Source organism: Felis catus, chromosome D1 (assembly GCF_018350175.1).
Source record: "Felis catus isolate Fca126 chromosome D1, F.catus_Fca126_mat1.0, whole genome shotgun sequence".
NCBI classification, from domain to species: domain Eukaryota; kingdom Metazoa; phylum Chordata; class Mammalia; order Carnivora; family Felidae; genus Felis; species Felis catus.
This window is the reverse complement of record NC_058377.1, coordinates 97,851,217-97,875,143: the sequence shown is the minus strand read 5'-3', so window position 1 is coordinate 97,875,143 and position 23,927 is coordinate 97,851,217. Positions and strand designations below refer to the sequence as shown.

The 23,927-nt window shown below is 47.5% G+C and overlaps 2 long non-coding RNA genes across 7 annotated transcripts; one reads left to right on the top strand and one right to left on the bottom strand.

Moving 5' to 3' along the window:
* Positions 1-2,356: 2,356 nt before the first annotated feature.
* Positions 2,357-16,082, top strand: LOC109492127. Its single transcript, XR_002736356.2, has 3 exons — positions 2,357-2,513; positions 15,222-15,466; positions 15,727-16,082. It is a non-coding gene; the product is annotated as an uncharacterized LOC109492127 (long non-coding RNA).
* Positions 8,565-23,842, bottom strand: LOC109492126. 6 transcript variants are annotated; one of them, XR_006586579.1, is made up of 4 exons: positions 20,184-23,842; positions 19,352-19,559; positions 10,451-12,010; positions 8,565-9,624 (listed from the first exon to the last, which is right to left on the bottom strand). It is a non-coding gene; the product is annotated as an uncharacterized LOC109492126 (long non-coding RNA). The 6 variants fall into 6 exon arrangements; XR_006586581.1 differs by lacking the exon at positions 8,565-9,624 and having other exon boundaries at positions 10,156-10,912; positions 11,777-12,010; positions 20,184-23,826; XR_006586580.1 differs by lacking the exon at positions 8,565-9,624 and having other exon boundaries at positions 10,156-10,695; positions 11,777-12,010; positions 20,184-21,614.
* Between the last annotated feature and the right edge of the window lie 85 nt (positions 23,843-23,927).

Below are 23,927 nucleotides of genomic sequence, written 5' to 3'. Positions count from 1 at the left end.
ATTTCTTGTACAGTAGCCCAAAGAGGGTTATGAATTAGAGGTACCAAGTGCCACAGAAAGTGGGATAGAGATAGGAGCTGACAACAAGGGGTTAGTTTTGAAAGTCTGTTGAATCTTATAAAAAAAGATTTATAAGGGGAAGGGGTGAGTAGTCCTACCAAAACCAGGGGAATTGGGTCTACAGAAAAACTGAGAGACTCCTCGTCCTATCCCCCACCCAACTACAGAGCGCCAGAATCAGGCTTATATTTGTACTCCATCCCCTCCCCCCGCTAAACAGAGAGAAGAATATTTTCTTGGAGGCACTAAACAGCCCCAAAGAAATGACCAATAGATGCTTATATTTAGGGGTCTACAGCAGATAAGCTTGTGGGAGCAATCGAATGTCCTAGGATAGAGCTTATCCCACCAACATGTCAAATTCAAGCACTTAAATTCTCTGATTGGCCTTTTGGTGTTATACTTTTAAATGTGAACACACAGCCAAAGATCACTGATATGAGGGAAGCTTTCTCTCATTTTTCCCTGAGGAAACATGAACCAAAAAGAAATGGAGATTATGTAGTGAGCAGGACATAAGGTCAAAGAAACCATAATTAATATCTTTAGGGAGATAAAAGAACATGCTGCATCCATGGAAAATTAATGGAATGGAATTAAAAGGAAGGATCAGAGAGCAAGAAAGAACTCTCTTAGAAGTCAAAACTCTCTGGGGTGCCTGGGTGGCTCAGTCAGTTGAGCCTCCGACTTCAGCTCAGGTCGTGATCTCACAGTTCATGGGCTCTAGCCCCAAGTCGGGCTCTGTGCTGACAACTCGGAGCCTGGAGTCTGCTTTGGATTCTGTGTCTCCCTCTGTCTCTGCCCTTCCCCCGCTTGTGCTCTGCCTCTCAAAAATGAATAAATGTTAAAAAAAAAAAAGTCAAAACTCTGATAGCAAAATTTAAAAAAATATCAAGAGTTGGAAGATGAAGTCAAAAAACTTTCTCTGGAAATATATAGAGATGGGCTAGAGAGGAAGCATAAGAACTTGGAGGATCAATCCTGGGGGCTAACATTCAGCTAACAGGAGTTCTAGAAATAGAGAAAGGAGGGAATGAAATTGTCGAAGAAATAATATAAGAAAAATTTCCAGAATCAAAGGACACGAGTTTCCAGATGGTAAGATCCACTAAGTATCCAACTTAACTGAATGAAAAAAAAAATGCCACATCCAAGCTCCTTATATTCCAAATGCAGAGATCAAGAGTGGTTATTCAAAGGTTCTGGAGAGGAACGGGATTAGAATGAAGTATGCAAGCTGCTTGCCTTGTGTGCAAATTTTAAGAGGGCACCAAAAATAGTAATCAAGACTAAAAAAATTAATGCACTCCTTAGAAAAAAATACAGAATAATTAATGATGAACAAAATAGCAAAATTTAAAGTAAAGTCAAGATCCAGCAGGATTGGGATTTGGGTGAGGCAAGCGAGGTTTCTGTGTTTATTTAAGACTGATATTTTGTTCATCAGGATTTTTTTGCATTAAGTTTGATTTTTAAAAATATGCACTAAATATACCTTGATCATCACATTTTTGGTGCTCCTGAAATTTGATGCTCCCTTAAATTTTCCTCTGCAAGCCAGTGCTTCGCTCACCTCACCCTGGTCCCTGCCCTGCACAGGAAGGATTGGGAACAACAATGCTTTCAAACTTCTCAATAGCAACGTTGAAAGTTCAAAGACGGTGGAACCAGTGCCTTGAAAAATTCTGACTGGAAGTGTTTGTCTTCCTAGCATTTTATACAACTCAGACTATCAGTTAGATATGGGGGTGAAATAAAGACCTTTCTGGACATAGAGTGTCTGAAAATAACTTACCCTCCTGTGTACCTTCTCTTACAAAGCTACTGAAGGATGTACTCAATTAAAACCAAATAAAGAAGGTGTGGGGTGCAGAAATGGAGACCTCAGCACAGGAGACAGGAAGAAAGGGAAGTCCTTGGGTAATGGCTAGAGGAATATTGGGAGGACAGCTTTGCCAGAGAGCAACCAGACCCGATCAGCAGGAAGTCAGAAGGCTCTAGGCGGGGAGGGAGTTTGTCCCCGGGGAAGATAAATGGGACTGACAAATTATCCAACAGGTTTGGTCGTGTGGAAAATTATACTGAGGGCATGGAAAGTTTTAGTCAATTGTTTTTAAAAAAAAACAAACCTAAGTTGATGAAAACTGAGGTAGTGATTAACAGGAAAAACAAAAAAGAAAAGAAGTAGGGTCATAGTCGACTACTTGACCGAGGAATAAAATCTAGATTCATGGTCATAATTGTGGAAATGTAGAATAAGAATTGAGAAAAAAAAAAAAAGAGATGTAAGTATTTGGGGAGGATTGGGGGAGGGGAAGAGGGAACGGAAGAAAAACTTCTTGTCTACCACATTAAGACGTCAATGGATGTTTAAGATGATGACTCAAGCTATCTAAGAATAGTGTTATTTACAAATGGAGTGGTAAAGAAGAAACAGCTTTCAAGAGAAGAAGGTGAGGACGATGGGGTGGGGGGGGGCTGCTAATTTACTTGTAAGTCTTTCTTACACTTACTTGGCTTTTCCAAAGATTTATAAGTAATACTTTGATTGAAACAAAACAATGTGGAAAAACAGGTTTGGTTGCTGTTATTTCTGTTATTCCTCTGTAAGTCTTTTTAGCTTCTTCCCTCTGGGAGCCGCTTGAGCATTAGAGCTTGTGTCTCCAGCACTGACATATAGCAGTGGCTTGGAAAGGATTCTTGAAGAGTAAGTGAATTAATTCTTTCAAATACATTGGTTAAGTTCAGAAGAATTAAAAAAAAAAAAGAAAAACGTTTGAAGAGGGTAAACTAGGGAAGCCACACTAACAGTGAGAAAGGTTTGTCTTTCATTGGCTGTCTCAGATGGTAATGACACATTTTTTTTTTTCTTTCACTTCTGGGGATGGGGTGGGGTTGGTCAAGGTCACAGGCTGGATGGGAACTGATTGGGATTTAGACACAGACCCATCGAGGTGCCTGTTTGGCTCAGTCAGTAGAATGCACGGCTCTTCAACTCAGGGTCATGAGTTGGAGCCCCACGTTGGACGTAGAGATAGCTTAAAAGTAAAAACATAGGGGTTGGGGGAATAGAGATAGATACATCTGGGCCCCAACACTATCTCCACCATTCGCTAGCTGTGAGTTTGAGGCAAGTTACGTCACCTCCCTGAACCTTGGTTTTCCCATCTGAACAGTGGGGAGAATAATGGAGACAAAAAATACTTGTTCTTAAGGATTAGGAAATATAGGCAAAGTGCCTAGCGCACAGTAGGTGCTGGCTGAATGGTGGTTGGTTTTCATAAGCTGCAGGATATTCAGGGACAGTGGCTTTTTCCTTGACCCCACTTCCTGAACTCCTGTCCTTACAGAACCTCCAGGAAACTCCAGCCATTGCGTTACACGCCCTGGACACTGGGCTGGGTGGACAGACCATGTATCAGCGGAGCGGTTCAGAGTATCTACGCGCTTTCAGGGACATCTGAGTCATTCCATTTTGGGAGCTGTGCTGAGACGGATTCAGTGGTTTTGTCTGATTTCTAAACAGAAATTATTTAGGTGGGAACAGATTCAAGTTGAGGTTTCCATGATTTTCACATGACCTTTAAATACCCTGGATTTGAAGTTTCGCTCTTTCCCTAATGAAATTCTGGATCATCTGGGAAGAAAGAAACTTAATTCGATGCTGTTGCCCTGCATGTGTCCTAGCTTCCCTCTTCGTTTCCTTGGCTCCAACAGTTTCTGGCCTCCCTCTTGGCTCCACCCACCCACTCAGCAGGCAGTGGGCCTCCATCCATCCCTCCCTTCCCTCCGTGGGAACTGCTGGCTCAGAAACCCCCAAGCTCCTCCCACTGGCCACAGTGAGAGAGCTTCCGCAAGTTCCTTCTATGTTTAACCCCCCCTTCTCCAAACATTCTCCTTCCTGGGCTAGGAACAAGGAAGGAGTCCCCTTATTTCCTTAGTAAGATATCTGTATCGTTACTCTTGATTCAGTGATCATTCCCTAACATCCAGTCCTGTTACTCTATGGCCTTTATTCTCGGGACTAATGATCACCTGTATGTATGTGGGTTGTTCCCTTAGCTCTCCCCTTTCCATTCCAGTCCCTCCCTGGAGTTCTACTCTTGAATCTCCAGTGGCCTCCTGGACATTTTCCCTGGGATGTCACCTCTAAGACAGACCCTCCCATCTGTCCCACCTTCTCACTTCCTTGTCTGAGTCAGAGGCTCTTGAAATCCTAGTGTCATTCTCTGCTTCTCTCTTCTTCATTCCTCCCTGCCAACTGCCCCCTTCAGCCTTACTTCTTAAGCCAGCCCTCTGATCTAATCAGGGAGGCCTCCACACTGTCCCCAAACATGTGGTCACTCCTCTGTAATGCGTATAATAATGCCTATAATATAACATCTGGGAGGGCACACCAACACAGCTGCTTTTTCCTACAAGTCTTAATGGGCCAATTACATATTCCCTCGGAGCCCAAGGATGTCGCAAAGCATCTTGTCCCAATGACGAAGTTTACCAGTCCCCCAAACCGAGTCACAGACAGTGTGTGGCCTCATCGCTGTACAGAGGCTCTGTCCCTGAGGGACAAGCTCGTGGCCTCTTCTTGGCATTTACTGGAATAGAGATGTGTGTGTGTGTGTGTGTGTGTGTGGGAAGTGGTTCTGTGAGGTTTGATGTTCAGAGTTCAGCTCTGTCCTTAGTCCTGGCTCCACCCTGCAGGGGAGGTGTTAGATCCTTAAGAGTTTAAATTCTCCAAATTCTTAGAGCATGTCTAAGACAAATCAGTTATTCTCTCACTTTCTCTGATGCATTATTATGCTAACAAAGTCCCTGCCTTTTTACTTAATCTTGCCAAGGAGACTGTCTCCTCAAGAATGGGGAGGGGATGCACATCCTTCCCTGCCTCTCATCTCACATTCATCCCTACCCTACCTTCTTTTATGTGGGTCATCTCCTTGGGACGTCCATCTACTTCTGTTCCATTTACGTAGGTACACTCTACCTATTCTCCACGGTAGGGAGGAGGTCCCAGTCACTTTTGTGTCATGGACCCCTTGGCGATCTGATGTAAACTATAGACTCCTTCTCAAAAAATATGATTTTAAATACATAAAAAGGATTATGAAGGAAACGGATTGTGACGTGGTTATTAAAATATTAAAGCAACAAATTGTGATATAGCAATACTCTGATTCTTTGCTAACACATTAAATAACCACTATAATTTCAAAGCAGTGATGAACATAAGTGATACTTTGAGATGTCTGCAATAGTAGATATGATAGGAAAATATCTGTTACATCTATTTCTGTGCTGTGTAGCCCATGTTTATAATGGAAGGCAATGCTAAGTTTCACTTAGAGATTAGTAAACACAGAGATGTAATTTTTCCTTATCCAGGTTCCCAGGTCCCCAGAATTCTGACTGTGGATTCCATGAGTTCTTACTGTGAGCTCTTATTGTGGGCCCCAGCTGAGAACCTCAACTCCTTCTTCCCGTATGATCGTCCCTTTGACTATCACACTTCTATTCGAGTTTTCCCTCATGCTGAACTCTTACAACATTCATTCATTTGTTTAGAGTTTATTTATTTTGAAAGAGACAGAGAGCAGGGAGGAGCAGAAGGAGAGAGAGAGAGAGTGAGAGAGAGAACCCCAAGCAGGCTCTGCAATGTCAGCACAGAGCCCGACTCCGGGTTCCATCCCACGAACCACGAGATCATGATCTGAGCTGAAATCAAGAGCAGACACTTAACCGACGGAGCCACCCAGGCGCCCCCAACCTGTAAACATTCATTCATTTAACATTTTCCAAGATTCCTTATATTCATGTAAGTCATGGTACCTGGTGTTGGAGGCCCATAGAACAATAAGCAAGACCCAGCTTTATAATCAGTGGGCACAATGGACGTATTCCCATCCAACTATAACCCCAAATGTAACATGAAAAGCATCATGAGAGAGCTTTAAACAAAAGTCTGCAGTATCCCAGCGGAGGCAGAGCTTAATAGTTCAGCTTGGCAAGGAGATGGGGAAGGAAATGTTACGAAAGGAAGGTGGCATTTGAGCTTGGCCCTGTAGAGAGAATAAGATATAAGCGATTTCCACATGGTTTAAGCAGATCTTGCTGGTATTTTTATTTTGTCTTTCCAGAAATAAATATGAGTCTCCAAGCAGGTAGGAACCATGTCTTATGTGGTTTTTTTTTTTTTTTGTATATCCCAGAACCTACGACAAGACCTGAGCATGGCTACTCAATATAAGCTTGTTGATTAATTAATGGTGTTTCTTTTTAGTCTCCATATCAGTTAGTGACTGCTGTGTAACAAATTGCTCCAAACCCAATGGCTTTAAACAACAGTCTGTTCTTTCTTGTGGGTCTGCTGGCCGTTCTGCTAATCCGGGCCAGGACCAGCATGATTTTCAAGTTGTGCTTGCAACAAGTTTGCTGCTGTTTCATTAGCCAAAGCACATCTTAGGGCCAGAGTCGATGTGGAGGACACTACCCAGGGGTAAGGATGCAGGGAAGCGTAGAAAATCTTGGCCATTAACATAATCAATCTACCATAGTTTTCACAATTAAACAATCAGTGTCAAATTCTTTGTGGACTGGGACAGATCTAAATCAATATATAAATGCATAAATAAATTAAAGTGTAGAGTGGCAGTTTATAAATTCAACTGGTGATGTGGTCTCTCCCATGGCTACATCCTAAGTGTTTGAAGAATGTTATCCACAGAGACTGGCTGGGCCGTCCTTTTATTATTATTATTTTTTAACTGGGATGCAAACCCACTGAGTTGTCCTTTCATGTTGGATGTTCCATCAGTTAAACATCCCACACAATTTTTCACAGAGATGTTTTCTTTCCCCCTGAGGACATCTGCAACAATCCAGAACACTCTTTCCTTGGTACTTGACTCTGAGTTGCTATAAATATCAGACGTTCTGTCAGCAGCTCAGGGTCACAGCTCAGGTTTCCTGAACCAATATCACTTGCCCCTCTGCCTTGAGTTGTGTTTGTAGAGGCAGAGGCCAGGTAGGCAAACTGAAGTGGAAAATACAGATCAGAAAACGTGCTCTCTGAATAACTGAGGCAAAAGTGTGAGTGTGTGTGTGTGTGTGTGTGTGTGTGTGCAGGTTTATGCATACAATTGCTTTTAATTCTCCAGGCTTCAATGCAGGTGACAGCCCAATTTGAAAAAATACAAGGGCAGTGTGGAACATGGTGTGTGTGTGGGGGGGGCGGGGGGGCGGGGTGTTGCACATACCTGAGTGTGAATCATCTCACCATTTATGGGCTATGAAGCCTCTGGCAGGTGGGTTCGGTCTCTGGGCTCCAAATTTCCCTTATCTGTAAAATGGAATCCTTCATATTCCAACCTCGAAGTCTGGGGTGAAGATGACATGAGCCGCCATGCTTGTGAGCATTCAATGAAATGTCGATGTCGTTTCTTACAGATTAAAAAAACCCGAACTCGGTTACCAATAGCAGGAATATGGTTCTTGGTTAGTTTGGGAGAGAGCACGTTGGAGGGCTGCATTCGAATCCCAGCCTCGTCACCAACCAGAGGGCCACACAAGCCTTGGTCCCCTCATTCGTTGAATAGAGCAATTAATACCATCCCGCACGGGATCCACAGCCTTGTTTTAGCAAGCAAATGGCATATTGTATGGGGAGCTCTTTTGCAAAAGTAATTTGAAATCTCCTTGAATACATCTGAAGAGATGATGCAGTTATGGGTCCCTCCCACATGGGATTTTATGGAGCGCCTACTCTGTGCCCAGCACTCGGCATTGCCCCTGTCGTTAGTGGTGATGCAGAGGAGAAATTAAAATTACAAGCGTGTTTCCTTCCAGATGTTGTTGCTACAGGCTCAAGGTGCTCTTTTAACTGGGACATCAGGCTTTCTTGAAATAGACAAGAATTCTAGAAACATGACATTGTGCCTGATTCATCGCTTAAACTTGTCGCTGACTCATTCTCTCCTTGATAGTTTCTTCAACAGTAACTTTAATTACATCATTTACTTATTGTTTTCTTTTTTTCCCCTTGATTTATTCCCTTCTTCACAATTCTTGTTTGTTGTCTCAGTGATTGGGCTGTCTCACCTCTGAGACTTGTGTAAACCCTTTGGATCCTGGAAATAGAAACCGAGTTTTTCACGTACCTCTCATAATGTGTACATGCACCCCCAGGCTGGTATACATGATATACATCAGGAGAAAGAATACTTTTGACGTTGTTAGTATTTCACAGAAATTATCTTACTGAATGCTCTGAGCCATCCCACCAAGTGGATATAACCCCATTAAAAAACTGCAGGAACAGGGGTGCCTGGGTGGCTCAATCAGTTGAGCGTCCGACTTGATTTCGGGGTTGTGAGCTCAAGCCCCATGTTAGGTGTAGAGATTACTTAAAAATAAAATATTGGGGTGCGTGGGTGGCTCAGTTGGCTAAGCGTCCGACTCTTGATTTTGGCACAGGTCATGATCCCACAGTTCCCAAGTTCGAGCCCTGTGTCGGGCTCTGTGCTGACAAGTGAGGAGCCTGCTTGGGATTCTCTGTCTCCCTCTCTCTCTGCCCCTCTCCTGCTCTCTGTCTCTCTCAAAATAAATAAATAAACATTTAAAAAAATGCAGGAACAGAGGCTCTAAGAGGGGGCTCTAACTTGCCCAAGGTTAGTGGATAGATTGCAGAAGTGGTCACAAATCTTTATCTTTCCCTGCACCCCACCTTTTGCCACGTCATCTGCAATGTTCATCTTCTCTGACTCTGGGCTTGGCAATGTACCTTGCTCAGGCCCATGGGATAAAGGCAAATGTGATGTAAGAAAAAGCTTGAAAAGTACTTGTGCCATCAGTCTGGTTTGCTTTCTTTCTTGTACTCTGCCACTGCCATGGGGACATGCCTGGGCTGGCCTAATGGAGAATGAGCGACATGTGGAGTGGAGCTGAGTGGCCCCAACTGTCCCAGCTGAGACAGCCTCCATCACTCAAAGGCCAACCAAAGTGTAGGCATGTTAGTGAGCCTTGCCATAATCAGCAGAACCACTTAGCTAACTAACCATCCCAGATGGGCAAGCAATAGGTGCTTATTGTTGTATACCGCTGAGGTTTCGTGATTGTTTCACGATGTTATTGTAGCAATATATAACTGATCGAATCGGCATACAGGAAAGAGCAGATCCTAGGAATTGGGCAGGCCTAGGTTTGAATTGCAGCTCTGCAATTTGGCATGCATTTCTTTTTGAGACTAAATTTTCTGATCCTTAAAATGAGGTATTAGTCCTGCCCTCATAGGGTTACTGGAAGATTAAACACGAGATTAAACACAAGATTAAACTGGAAGGTTAAACACAAGATTAAAATAAATAAAGCCCTTGGGACACTGCGGATCGTAGTTGGTGTCCAAAAAATGGTGGCTTCTCACAGTGATGCTCCCAATCACCTCTGGGGCTCTGGGGCTCAGATCAAGGACTGTCCAAATGTGAAGCCGGAAATTTCACATCAACTCAAAGGTAAAACAAAGGCCAGATGGCTTGGTGCTTTGCTGACAATGACGTGCATCTTCCCTGAATCCTCCATTGCAGTATATTGAGCAGCACAGGATGAAAAAAAAAAAAAAATTACTTAAATTGAGGGCACTGACAATGAAAGGCCAATCTAACATTTTCCTTTGGGCCTGTGGGTTAGCCAAACAGAGGGTAGTGAGATGGGAAAGGGGTGTTGCTTTTGCCCTGGGGATGGGTTTGGTTCAGATCAACTCAAAGCACTAGTGGGTGCAGAGGCCCACCTGGTAAAGTTTGCCCTGATGCTCGCTCGTGCCCTCCCCCCTGTGCACGCAGTTTTGATGACAGATCATTCAAGAAATGTGAATATTTCCCTAGGGGGTTTTGCTTTGTCGCTTGGCCTTCTTTTCTGAGCCCTTTCCCTTCCTTTGAAGCCATTGTCTAACCGACATGACAAATGTACTCAGCTAAGCTCATGGCTAATTATCTCAAGGGGGAAAGAAAAATAAAACTAACCCAAGGTTGAAATTCAGGGCCATTAACTCTGTAAACTCTTAGAAGTTGTGAGATGCTCATTGAAAATTAAAAAAAAAAAATCATACACATTCAAGGAATAATTTTTTTGCTAAACAGAATTAACTTGGGACATTTTCTATAAAATCCAACTCTTTTCCTCTCTCCCTCTTCACCCCTGCCCTGGATAGCTCACATCTCTTTATCTTCTCTGGTGGTGGCGATCGGGTGGCCACAGTTAAACGCACCGGGCTCTGCCTCATTGTGCGACCTTGGATACATCACACCGAATCTCTGAATTCTAGTAAAATGGCAGTTCTGTAAGATTTATTTACAAATATATTTTTAGAAGCATAAAATAAGAATTTGTTGTTATTTCTTACAGTTCCACGGGTTGACTGGGCTCATCTGGGAGATTCTTTCTTGGGATTTCTCAAGTGGTTGCATCAGGCCATGGTTAGAGCTGGAGTCACCTGCAGGCTCCATGGGGCTGGATGTCCAAGATGGCGCACTCTCAGGGCTCGCAGTTGATGCCATGAGCTGGGAACTCGGCTGGCCCTGGCACATGGAGTACCTCGACCTGGCTTCTCCACGTGGTTTGGGCTTCTCATGGTGTGATGTCTGAGTTCTGAGAGGGAACATTCCAAGATCAGGTGTTCCAAGACACCCCACGTGGAAGCTGCAAGGCTCCTTAGGGTTTAGACTTGGAAGTACCAAGATATCACTTTTGCTGCACGGTTTTGTCTTTTGATGCTAGAATTTGATGATTTCATGACCTGGATCCTCTGTCCTCTGCTACTGAATCAGATAGTAGTTCATGATGCCGAGCAGAGAGCCAGCTGGGCCTGGGCACAGAGAGGGCTGTGTCTCATGCTAAAGGTATACGAATATAATGGCTGCATCGTTCCAATTATCTGGGAAGGGAGCTCAGGGTAGATTGTCATCTACCAGCCCCTGCTGCGTTCTTTCTGTGCCCACCCCCGGGTTCTGAATCTCTGCCCCTCACTCCACCTTGCCACTCCCCTCCCCTCCCCCACCCCGCTGGGTACAATTACAATGTTAGGCATGTGATAGGCACATAAGGGTGAGAAAGAGAAGATACAGTTCCTGCTTGTTATCTAGATGAGAAGACAAACTACGGAGGGAAAAGATTGCTAAGCAGACAGAGAGTGCTGGAAGCCAAATCAGTGTCAAAGTTAGCAAGTGCTAACGGTGTGTGGGGGAAGGAGAAATGAGGGATGAAGGAGGGAAGGCTTCCTGGAGACAGGAACACAGCAGCTCAGGAAGCTAAAGGAACTTTACTAAGGGTGCACAGCTTGCTAGCGACCCAGTCAGGATTCGAACCCAGGACTACCTGCTTTCTCAGCCCAGTCCCTTTTCCACCACAGCAACTGCGAGCTAACTTCAGCTGCTTCCGCTGGGTTTCCCAGTGCCCTCCCCTGCTTCTCTGAGGCTTCTGGCAGACTAAGGGTGTTGCTTTTCTGCACCATTTATTGTAATGACTTCAATTAAACCATCTTGTGCTGGATCAGTGAGCAGCTCTAGGGAATCGATGAGCAAGGCTGGCTACCAGAAAAGCACAGTCTCCTCCCCTTGTCCCTGCCAATCCCAGGGCTGTGCTCCTGTCCCCACACCTGGGGAGGACTCAAGAGAGGAAAACGGGGGCCAGGGGGCAGGCACAAAGAGACAAGGAAGCAGGTGTCTATTACCTTCTGGACATGGAGGGTGCATGGCCGGCCCTTGGGTGCTCATCCTCCCTGGTGCTGCCTGCTGCCTTCCTCTGGCTAATTTGGATTTGCGGCAGCAGCTCCAGGATGATGGGCTGTCCTCACTTGGCTGTCTTCAGGGCAGGCCCAGTCGGCAACGAACCCAGACCCCAAAGGAGAGGGGCCTTTTCCTCACTTGCTACCTGACCTTGGCCAAGTTGCCTCCTCTCTCTGTTCCTGTGGGAAGAACAGTAGGGTGGAAACTGAGACCAATCAGGCTGTTATTCTCTGTTTGTCCCTTCTGATGGAGGGTCTCCCCTTCTTTGACCTGCTCTGTGCCTCAGGAGGCTGACCCCTGTGAAACAAATCAATGGGCGCCCTTGCCAGTTGGCTCCAGTCTGGTCTGGCCACTGGCAGAGGAGATTGGAGGGTGGGAGGGGAGAGGGGAGCTGTTTGCAGCCTCAGGAGTCTCTAGCACCCTTCCTGGGTTCTTTCATCCTGCCCATCTCTCTGTAAGTAGTCCCTCCCCACTAAAGTCTCTTCAGGTGACCCATTTGAGTTAGGATCTGTTTTCTGCAGGGACACTGACGCAGCCTCTCAAGGCCCCATCCAACTCCAAAATCTGATGGGCTCGTGAGGGGGAAGATGCTAGGATCTGGCTGACTCTCAGGGCCCCTCGACGTGGGTTCTCCTGTGATGGGGGTGGGAGGGGCGCCCAGGCTGAGGCATCCCAGCTCCTCCAAAGCTTTTTCTTCTCTTCCTCCAGCCTCAGCAACCAGGGCCTCAGCTCAGATCCCCTTCATATGCTTCTCAGCTTCATTGCGGTGTAAGCTATGTGCACTGCCCTGCACCCACTGGGGGCCGTTAGACGGGGTGCCCATCCTTGTGGCTCAGGTCTGTCTCCAGCTGGCCTCCAGCCTTCATTCTCACGCCTGTGAAATCACAATCCTCGGGTCACATAGGTCACTCACGGCTCATGAACCTTGACTGGCACTTCTGTGCCTTGAGGCCAAGCCCAACCTCCTTTGAGTAACATACGAGGCCTTCATGACCTGGACTGGAATGCTCCAGGCTCGGCCACCACCACTGCCCATGGATGTTCTGGCCCACAGGGAACTTCTTGAGTCACTCTTGCCAACCTCTCTGCTTTTGCACGAGCTGTTCCCAGACCCGAAGCACCCTGCATCCTTACATCGTTGGTCCTCAGTGTCCCTCTGTGCCTCACAAATCCTCTTTGCTCTCGAGCATCCAACTGAAGCATGGTCATCCCCCCTCCCCCCGGAGGTCTTCCCTGATGGCCAGTGTGAGCAGGGCCCCATCCCTGTGCTTCTAGCCCATTGAGGGTGTTTCTGCTATTACACTTATCCTGAACCATAAATGGTGTCTGTCTCTCTTATTAGAGTGTGATCAGAGTCTGCCCGTCATATCTGCACCCCCAGCTACTAATTCCCTACGTGGTACATCATCCATCATTCATTCATCCATTCAACAAATGAGTGCCTGCTATAAGCCAAGCACTCCTCTGGCATGGGGGTTAGGGAGTGTACAAGACAGGTGTTCTAGTCATTGAGCTATTGCCTCCCAGCTCCAAGTCTACCTGTTACACTCTGCTGTGTGACACTGGGTGGGGACCCTGCGAACCGTTTCTCCTTTGTCGCGGGGCTTCCTTTTTCTGCCAGCAGTGGCACTAGAGGGAGGCGGAAGGCAGGAGGCGGAAGTAGGGACCTGCCCCATCCTCGTTTGACAGCTGGATCCCATCAGAATTGCCCTTGCATTGGCCCTTTGTCCTGGTGGCAGCAGCTTGTCGGTGCCTTGCTAGAGGGGCGGGGCCTCAACTCTGCAGGCTCCTCCTCCGAGCTCCTGGAATCCCATAATCCCACCGTTTCTTGTGGTTGCTACCTCCTCAGTGCTCCCTTTACATTTTCTCTCCTTCTTATAGGTCTTTAACTGATGTCTTTTGGTGAATTATCACCACTGAAGTATCTAGCACAATTCCTGTTTTCTTAACTGGACCCTGATTGATGCAGTGGGGAAGATCCCTGGTCTGTAGGCCTCAAACCAAGTTGGGGAAGGCAGAGAACAAACCGGTAAAAGGGCAAATGGTGAAAGGTATTGTGATGAAAAAGAAGGCAGGGCAATGCAGGGAGCCTGGGCTGTTTTCGATTGGGTAGCCAGGGAAGGGCTCTCCAAGGTGACACATAAACAGAGAGAGAAAGGCTAAGTTTCCCACCCACGCAAACAGCCAGGGAGGAACGTTTCAGGGAAAGGTACCAGCCAGTGCAAAGGCCTTGTGGAGGGAGGGAGGGGTGCTGTAGACCATGAGGTCAAGGCAGGGGCTAGAGCGTATGGACCTTCTTAGCCATCGGACTTTTTTGTTTTGTTTTTAATTCTGAATGTGTCGGGGGTGCCTGGATGGCTCAGGTGGTTGAGCTCCCGACTTCGGCTCAGGTCATGATCTTGCCGTTTGTGAGTCTGAGCCCCACATCAGGCTCTGTGTTGTCAGTGCAGAACCCACTTCAGATCCATTGTCTCCCTGTCTGCCCCTCCCCGGCTTGCATGTGCCCCTCCCCCCCCCAAAATAAACATTAAAAAAAAGTAAATTCTGAATGTGTTGGAAAGCCTTTGGAAGGAAAACATGGGGAATGACAAGATCTGACTTACATTTTTCAAAAAATGTTTATTTTGGGAGAGAGAGAGAGAGAGCACATGAGTGGGGGGAGGGGAAGAGAGAGAGAGAGAGAGAGTGAGAGAGAGAATCCCAAGCAGGCTCTGCACTGTCAGCACAGAGCCGGATGGGGGGCTTGATCTCACAAACCACGAGATCATGACCTGAACTGGAATCAAGAGGTGGACGCTTAGCTGACTGAGCCACCCAGGTGCCCCAGATCTGACTTACATTTTAAAAAGGTCTCTATGTCTGTTGAAGAGAAGACAGTCTGCAGGGTGCAAGCACAGAAGCTCTTGTTCTTCCAGAGCAGGAGACAGGTGCCTCCCAAGGACGAGGGCACTGATACCGAGAGAGCTCACAAGACTTTTCCTCAGTCGCAAGTTTTCGCACTTTGGGCTCCTAGATAGTTTTCCTTTGTGGCTACCCATTCTCTAAGTAAGGTGGACTGATGGAGCTCCAGGAAGAGCATCTCAGCCTCACCTGGGAAGAGGGCAACACTTCCTGGGGAGCCAAACACATGCTCTTAACTGTGTTCCTGCTTTGTGGAAAACCCCATGGCACTGCCTCGTGGATCATCCAGGCTGTGCTTTCCTGGTCAGTTGTAATAAGGGATGGGGGCGCCTAAAAAGAGAACAAGGCTCCGGAGGGACTTCTGTAGACGCAGGCATGAGTGAGGAGGTCCTAAGGGTTACATTCTTCTCCTTTCTTCTCCCGGTCTGTGCAACAGGTCCTTTTGACTCTCCCTCAAACCATTTCCTGACTCTGGTCACTTTTCTCCAGGGCCACCAGGAAACACACCTTCAGGAAACACCATTTCTGTTCTAGTCCAAAGGGCACCATCCACCTGGACCAGAATATGAGATGCCCTTTGGAGTTGCACAGAGGTCCTGCCTCTTTCCACCTGCACTGCTGTCACCCTGGCCCGGCCGCCACCCTCTCACTGTATTTCTGCAGCTGAGACCTAGGCCTTATGCAAGGGAAGGCCCAGGCCAGGAGGGGCCTCACAGCAAGAGTGAAGGATGCCGGTGAGGTTTGGGGATTTGCCTTAAACAGGCAGTAGGGGCATTCCGGGTAGAAGGCGGGGGGAGGTCCCTTTCTAAGTAGGGGTGGGAGTAAGAGAAAAAGATTTCTATATGCTTCAGGCAATAGGTCTGTGCTTTATTGAAACAATCCTTCCTCCTGTGAATAATATAATCTGACATTTAGGGGGATGGGAGGAAATGGCTGGATGGGTCCCCGGAGCGCCGCTGACGTGATTTCAGCCGTTAGCATTTTTTCTCCACAGCTTGGACAAAAGAGGAGGGTGGAAGACTGGATGCCACGGAGAAGCCCTTCCATGCCCAGGAGCTGGCGTGGCATGAACTTTGGGAGGCCCCAGAGCCTCTGACCCCCCCTTCTAAACCAGCACCGTATTCTGATTGGCTGTCTCTGCCTGCCTCGGTTTATTCTTCTTACTGATCGACCACCTCTTTCCACCGTGTCAGATCTCTGTTCCTACTGGTCCAGTCCCCCCACCTGCCACAGGGTCACCCGGGATGGCCTGGGTTCTGCAAGGCCTCGACGGCTTGCCTCTTGCCACCATCAGATTCTTCCTCATTAAACAAATGAATCACAATCCTAATTAATTTGAGCAACAGAATTTATGTAACTACTCCCAGCAGGATGTCTGCTCTCAGTCGGTAGCAAGATTAATTCCTCTCTCTGGGAAATTCCAGCCGTGCTGGTCAATAAAGCTTTAATGATGACTGAAATCTCCCATCTGTCTCTGCTCAGGGCAGGTAACCCCTGCTAACCAGACACCCAGTGGGCTTGAGGCAGTACCCCAGACACCGAGAAGGCAAGGACAAGAACTGCCCGGCCTAGATGGGTCCTGAGCCAGGTAGAGCTCACAGTAGGTGTTCAGTTAAGGATGGGGGACTGCCCATTCCAGGGATGTTCTGAATCTCTTAAAGCCCACAGGAGGTGTTCGATTCCTATTTATGGAATGAACGAAAGAGACTGTGTTGCTCAGGTCCTTCGTGAAACAGCCTCAAGCTCCTGAACTGCAACCAAGCCCCTCTCTGGCTCTTTCCACCATGTACTCCCATTACTCCCCATGACCATACCCACGTCAGTCTTTTTCATTATTTCGAACTTTCTGGACTCAGAGACTTGGCTCTTGATGCTCCCTGCCCTTGAACTGTGCCAACCCTTTCTCTCCAAAACAGGCCCCACGCTGGCTGCATGGGAGGGAAGCGTAGTGAAGTGGAAAGTCTTCCGGAATTAGTTCTAATTCTGGCTCTGCCGCTTACTCCTTGTACTTCACCTCTCTGTTCTTAACCTCGCCCTCCTATGTGAACCACATGAGGTACTTAGGAAGATTAAGTAAGAAAACAGTGCAAATGTATCGCCTGGTACTTGGCTCATTTAATGTCAGGCAATGGTGACACAGCAGCACTGAAGACAAGATTCCTGCTCCCAAGGAATTTAATTTCTTGGAGACAATAAGCAATAAAACAAATATGTGAGTTTAATTAGGTGCTCAGAGAAAATAAAAGAGAAAAAATGTTATGGAAAGTGACTGAGGGGACCTCTCTGAGGGGATGCCATTTTTGTGGAGACCCAAAAGCCAGCGGGAAACAAAACATGAAGATCTGGGGGCACGGTGTTCCAGAAACAGGGAAAAGCAATGGCAAAGGCTCTGGAGGTACAAGTGACCTTTGTTTGATTAATGGGCTGAGGTTCTGGAGGATTGAAGAACTTGCCCAGTTACCCAGCGGGGAGGTGCCAGGGTTGGGATCTGAACCCGCGTCTTTGGGCTTTAAGCATGGAGTGTTTATCACTGCGGCACAGAGAAAGGGTAAGAGAAAGGAAGAGTGAAGGGGGATGAGATAAGGTAGAATGCCTCTTGTCTTGTCCTCCATCAGATCTAAACCTGTGTCTTCCTGCGAACCTGCAGGATTGTAGGATCTTGGCTCCCATTAGGAACTTCCGCCCCCACTGGCCCAAGGTGTCATGGCGGGGACCACCAGCCTTATCGGCTTCCTCAATGGCTCAGTGCCAATCCTTTCTTCATTTACGACCGAGCAGAGCCAACTACTTTTGCGTTTTTTTCCCTGATTATAATACATGTTCATTGTAGAAAACAAGAAAGGTATAACAAAGTAAAAATCAGCCATAATTTCCACCTTTTCAGGAATTTTTGGTATTTATCCTTGTGATCAGTTCTATGCATACAGATGCTTTATATAAGATTATGAACATAGTGCACATACAGTTTCAGAATTCCCTTTTTCCTCTTGTCATGAAAAAATGTTTTCTTTTTTTTGTTTGTTTATTTTTGAAAAAGAGACAGCATGAGTAGGAAGCAGGGGCAGAGAGAGAGAGGGGGACAGAGGATCAGAAGCAGACTCTGCACTGACAGCAGAGCTTGAACTCACAAACTGTGAGATCATGACCTGAGAAGAAGTTGGACACTCAACTGACTGAACCACCCAGGCACTCTGAAAAAAATGTTTTCAAATGCGCTTTTAACAGCTGCTTAATAGTTGACTATAAGGACCAACTGAAATGTAACTATGTTAGGGTTTTTACTATTACAAGTAACACAATGATCCTTCTTACCTGTAAATCTTTGTTACGTGATGTCCTGCAAAGCAGGGGATATGTCCCCGTACCCAAGTGCTGTGTCCTGTGCTCAGCTGTTAGGGGAGCAGGGGCCTCTGCCCATGAGCGTGTAACACAGTTCATGGTTGCTCTCTACTGAGAAATTGACACAGCCATGCTTTCCCCAACTTTCCCTTCGCTCTCGACCTGTCCCTATCATTTCGGTCCCAGGAAGATATGGGGGAAGAGGAGGAGAAGGAGGGGAAAGTGCAATTTAATGGTATATTTTGAAACAATAAATACTGAAATGGTATTTAGACACAAGAATTCTTTTTAACAATATTTTTATTGAGTAATCAACTGGCAGGAAGGTGAGGCCGACAGGGTCAGGGCCTGGCCTCAGTATGCCAGAGTCTAAAGGTGACCATGTTTTGCTTCTGTATGGGCCTGCCACGCGGTGGGCATGGGAGAAAGGAGTTCAGGGTTCTAATCCTTGGGGATATTGGGTTAGAGTGTGGGACATCCATCTGTGGTAGGTCTGGAGGACACATCTGAAACCAAGGTGGTGCCTAAGAGAGCATCTGAGGACCGAGGTTGCGGGGCAACATTCACTCCCACTAGGGTAGAGGGGTCTGCCTCCTAAGACAGGTGCTCAGGTTAAGGCTCCTTCTTTGGATTACCACCATCCCCACATCTTCTCCAGGTTCCTGTTAGCCTCAGAAAACAAAAGGGGAAAAAAGATCAAGCCAGAAAGAAAGACACAAGAGAAGAGACAGTAAGGATAACAGAGTAAAAACAAGAAAAATGAGGCAGAGGGAAAATGAGACACCCTCTGTGGGGAGACCGATGGTTTGACAAGTAGAAACCTTTTTGGTAGAAGCTTAAGCAGCAAGAGTTACTGTGGGTCTGGACAAACTTATTACACCTCCATAGCTAACAATTTCTAACTCACAAGGGCCAATGTCAAGTACTCACACCCTGTGGGGCAGAGAAATGGCTTTGCCAACTGTACTCACTAGAGACTATCACCCTAAACTGACTGGGGTGCCCGCCCTCTTGCTGAAAAGCAATTTCTCAAACTTTCTGGAAGCCAACCGCTTCTCAGTGGAGCAGACAATGGAGAGCCCATGCCAGGGAACAGCGCTTCCTGAAACATGCCTTAAGACCTCCTGAGTTTCTAGGGGAGGGAGTGAAAGGTGGAAAACGGAGTGGATTAGAGTCAGCAGGTGGGAGGAGGGAAAGGCTGGACAGAAGGATCTGGGGACAAGAAGAGGAGCGAGGAGGCCGGCTGAAGGAGGAGTTCCACTTTCCTTACCCACACTCACCTCCTGCTGCCAGTTATTCTGCCTTCCCCCCCAGGCTGCAAGAAATGGGTTCCGGCATCCACTGGAAAAGCCCAACGGCCATTGTCAGCTTCCGTAGGTGGTGTCAGTTGAGACAAGATGGCAAATGCAGGGAACTCACTCGTATTGTGGGTACAGATGCTTGTTCGATAGGCCAGTGGGAAGTTTTCAAAAGGACCGATTATGGGAACTGCAGGAAAGAAACAAAACAACCCATACACGGGGTCGGGGTTAGGGGAGATTCTTCAATCTCCTTTGGATTCACCCCCAACCCTGCTTGAGTAGACGCTAGACAAAAATACGTCCTTTCTTTTGAGTCCACACTCAGAGAACCTTGTAGTAAGCAACTGCCACGGACCCTGATTCACACCCCCCCCCACCCCCCCGCCACTTCCTGTGCCAGGGCCGAAAAGTATCCCTAGCCTGGAGGGCATCCCTCCTTCATTCCTTTTGAGTTGTCCCTTGGCTCTGGATCGTGGAAGTGCTGCTTCACCTCTGACCCACTGCCTTCCCTCATGTTCAATTAACCGGACTGTGGTTAGGACAGGCTCTACCTTTCTTGAGGCAATTTGTCTTCCAACACATAAAAAAGAAAAAAAGATTTGAGAGATCATGGAGAACCAACCAACTCTTTGTGAAAAAGCAGCTGAGGACCAGGACCACGGGGAGACTGACCCTAGGTCACACCGTGAGGCAATGCCAGGGGTGGGGCAGAATCTAGCCAGTGCAGCCTCTCTAATACTATCACTATTACTAAACCCCAGCATTCAGTTGAGGCTAAGCTTGTTTCCCTTCTTCTTCCAAGGGCCCGAACCTGCATGTAGATCTAGGCCGACTTGACTGCCCCCTCCCCACTGCCTGCTTGCTCACGTTCCACAGCTCCCAGCAGCCAGGGCAGCATGTGAAAGGAACAGGGTGATCTCCATAGGCTCTAACAGCCAGGGAAACCACTCGCCTGTCCTCCAATCTGTTTCCTGTGAGGCAGTGCTGCTCATTGGCCCAGCAGAAGTGATTGACAGATCAGTAACCCAATGAATGATGAGTCTGGGTAGGGCCGGTGGCAGTTACCCGCCAGTTCCCTCATCTGGAGACTGTAGGGGAACGGTTGCTGCAATACCGGTTAAGCCATTTTTCATGCTCAAAATCCAGCGTCGTTTTAGTAGAGTGAGAGGCAATTTTCTCCCCCAAAAGAAGGAATGTATTTGGGGGTCTAAAAATCCAAAATGAATCTTCCAAAAGAATGTGGTTTTGCCATAGCGAATGAGTCACTTTAGTAAAGGGGGACTTGGTTAGTTAACAAATTGGTGGGAAAATGAGCGGGTCAGAGGGAGGAAAGGTGGCTGGGAGGGAGGACACTGGTAGCCCTCAGAAAGCCGGGGGTATAAGGTGTCTTTTGCAGCTTTTGTAGAATGTGAAAAGCTGAGGCTATTCCTGTGGCCTGGATAGGTTCTGGGACCTAGGTGAAATGATGGGGTCACTGCTGGGGACCCTAAAGGCCCAGGGGATAGGGACCAGGCTGGCAGGCACATGAGGCTGTACTGTTACTGCACATGGAAATGGTCTCTCTGCCAAGGCTTGGAAGTAAGAGTTGGCTTGGATGGTAAAATGGAGGCCTGGACTCCTTAGAGTATGTAGGGTTGGTTGGAGCTCAGGATGGAATGGCCCATCCTCTAAAGGTACAACCACAGAAGATATGGCCTCTGGAAGAGTGGCAGTGGATCACCACGTGGCTTTTTAGAAGAGGAGGAGTCAGAGGTGAAGAGAGAGACAGGGAGTTAAAAGAGATGGAAAATGTGGCAAAATAAAAGAGAGTCTGTGGAAGGGATTTATAGCTGGCCGCCCAGAAACGCCGAGCAAATACATGCTTGCCATATAGTTGTCCCTCAGGAAGTGCTAGCTATTACTATTGCCCCTCTTGGAAGGCCGAGCGAGAGGCTGCTTGAGTCCAGTCGTTCACATGGAATCAGAACTGAGAGAAGGAAAAGGGAGCCAGGAAAATAGGCCATTCCAGCTACTTTCTCTGGCTCCCCTGTAATCATGAGAATTGCACAAGCAACCCCTCCACTGGGGGATGAGAAGGGAGGATTGAACTAAAGAATAAGGGTGTTGGTAAGTGCTGGAGCTGGGAGCCCAAAGGATGGGCTGTAGGAGTGAGGAGAGATTATCCTTCCCCAATCGATCTTAAATAAGGCCTGATAGAAGTGAGGTCTGAGAGAGGGACATGCAGGTGAGAAGGAGAATGGGAAGTCGTGTGGGCAGGCACTGGGTGAGATGACAGTTCATTGCATTACAGCTGTTGTGGTTGCTGGGGGCAGGGCTGGGGGAGCAACGCCCCTAGTCATCTCTCCTGGGCAAAGGGAATGGTGGTAAGATTCAAGACTCCATTAGAAATTCCCATCCATCATTATCACAAGGGCCCACTTTCTCAAGGAGCCCTGGTCTTTGAGGGCTGAGGGGGTGAGGCTCCCCAAAGAGGTCCCGAGACAAGAAAACCATTTTCTATTTGACAGGAAGGGTGCCCATCAATGGAGGCTGCTGAATACTCTGGAGAGTACATGGTGCCATTCCTAAAGGTTCTGAACAGAGAAAAGGAAGCACTCCATTTCTTTTGGTCTTTTCCTAGCTGTACAAGTTTCCGCGTTCCCCTTTATCAAGCCATTGAATCAGAGGCATTAGCTGGGGGCAGGGGGAGGTGCAGCGTGGGCAGCGCTGAGGTAGCTAAGAGAAGGTGATGTTGGAAGAAGAGTGAAGGATGCTTTTGAGTCCCCAAATTACCCCTAGTGTGCTGAAGGGTGGGGGAACCTGCTGGCTCACAACTGAAGTACCAAGACACCGGGACTACCCACCCGAGTGAAGGGGCTCTGGTCCATAGTGTCTGGGGGGAAAAAAGGGTAGGAGAGATATAGGAGGAGGTATGAGGAGCTACAGAGAAGAAGACAAAAAGGCAACAATGAGAAGGACTGAGGCAAAATGGAGACCCAGCGGCAATAGGTACTGAGCCAGGACTGAGCGAGCTAAGAGAGACAGCCCTGAAAAGAGCTTAGCTAACTTAACTGCCAAGTCTTCAAAGTCTTTTTTAGCTCGATTTCCACTGAATATGGTTCTACTAATTTACAAAGAAAATTTATAGAGTTCTCGGTGTCTCCCTCAAGATTCCAGAAAGCACTGCATTTACGAACTTATACCCATTTTGTATGAATGCTTCAGAATCTTACTGATGCTCACAGGCCACTCCTGATGATCTTATCATGGTGTTCAAATCTGGGCAAATGAGATAGGCGATGGGGTACTTGTAAGACCCAGATCCAGGAAATCAAGCTTCTGGAAGTTGCTTTCATTTTTCATCTCCGTGGATCCAGAGCTAAACGTTAAATGGTGGAATGGGTGGAGTGGAATGAGCTCCTTTGGAGCAGTGATGTTTATCATGCTGGGGTGTGACAAGGTAGTGGCATCGCAGTGGGGGCATTAAGTGATTTAGTGCCCATCATGAGAGGGTTCTTGGCCCAGGAGTGGAGTGGAGGTGGATAAGCATTAGACTGGCCCTCACTGAAGGCTTGTTTCTGATGATCTTGGGTGGTTTGCCCATAGTCAGTGACTAGAAATGCTCCTGATGAACTGAGTTGGGACCCAGGCAAGACGTTGGGCCAGAAGCAAGGCCTGGGCAAGAGGGACACAGCTACTAAACAGGGCCCTGAAGCCAGCTGCTGCTGGTAGGGGAAGGTGCTCTCCCCTCCCCTCAGAGGGAAACCAAATAGGCCAGAGAGGGTCAGGAACAATTCAGAGATGGAGAAGAGGAAATCAACAGAGGGGCAAGAGGCAAACCAACGTGCTAGAAAATGCCAAGAGGGGCAGGGACCCCATTAAGCTGCTGCTTCTCTGGGGGTATCTAAGGTCTCTTTTTGCTCCTTGCTCTCAGATGGTGCTAATACAACCCTGCGGATGTTTAGAATGGGCCCAGGGTCTTCTGGGCTTCAGAAAATGACCTTCATCCTCTGTAGTACACACTTCGGCTAAACCCTCTCAGTGTGGGGGAAGTCTGTACGCATCAGAAACTGGGTTTTTGGTGGGGAGGGCGAGCACTGTCCCTGAGCAGTGGCCTCGTGCACTCCCAAATGCGGGAAGTGTCCAAGAGGAGGGGGGCTGGTTGGCTGGCCAGGAGGAGCTAATTATCCCCAATCTCACAGATCTTAGCCAAGGTATTCCCTCCTACCACAGGAAGTAGTGATGGGGTCTGATGGTGGTGAGGAGGTTGTGAAGAACTGAAGGGGAAGTCAGGTAGGCAGAGAGGACTTATTTTGAAGGAGAGACACAGTCTATGGACTGGTAGGCAGACAGGCACACAAATCCCCTCCCTTCCCTGTCCTTCCCAGGCCATGTCCTGCTGCTGGCCTATCTGTGACTCTTGACTTCCCATCCTTCTCGGCCTCTTTGCTGGCTACCTATCATGCATCTTACAGTACGTCTTACAGTAAAATGAGGAGCAGGGAGGGAGGGTGGGGAGGAAAGGACAGGAGAGACAGGGCTGGGAAGAGACTGAGCCATGATGACATCACACACA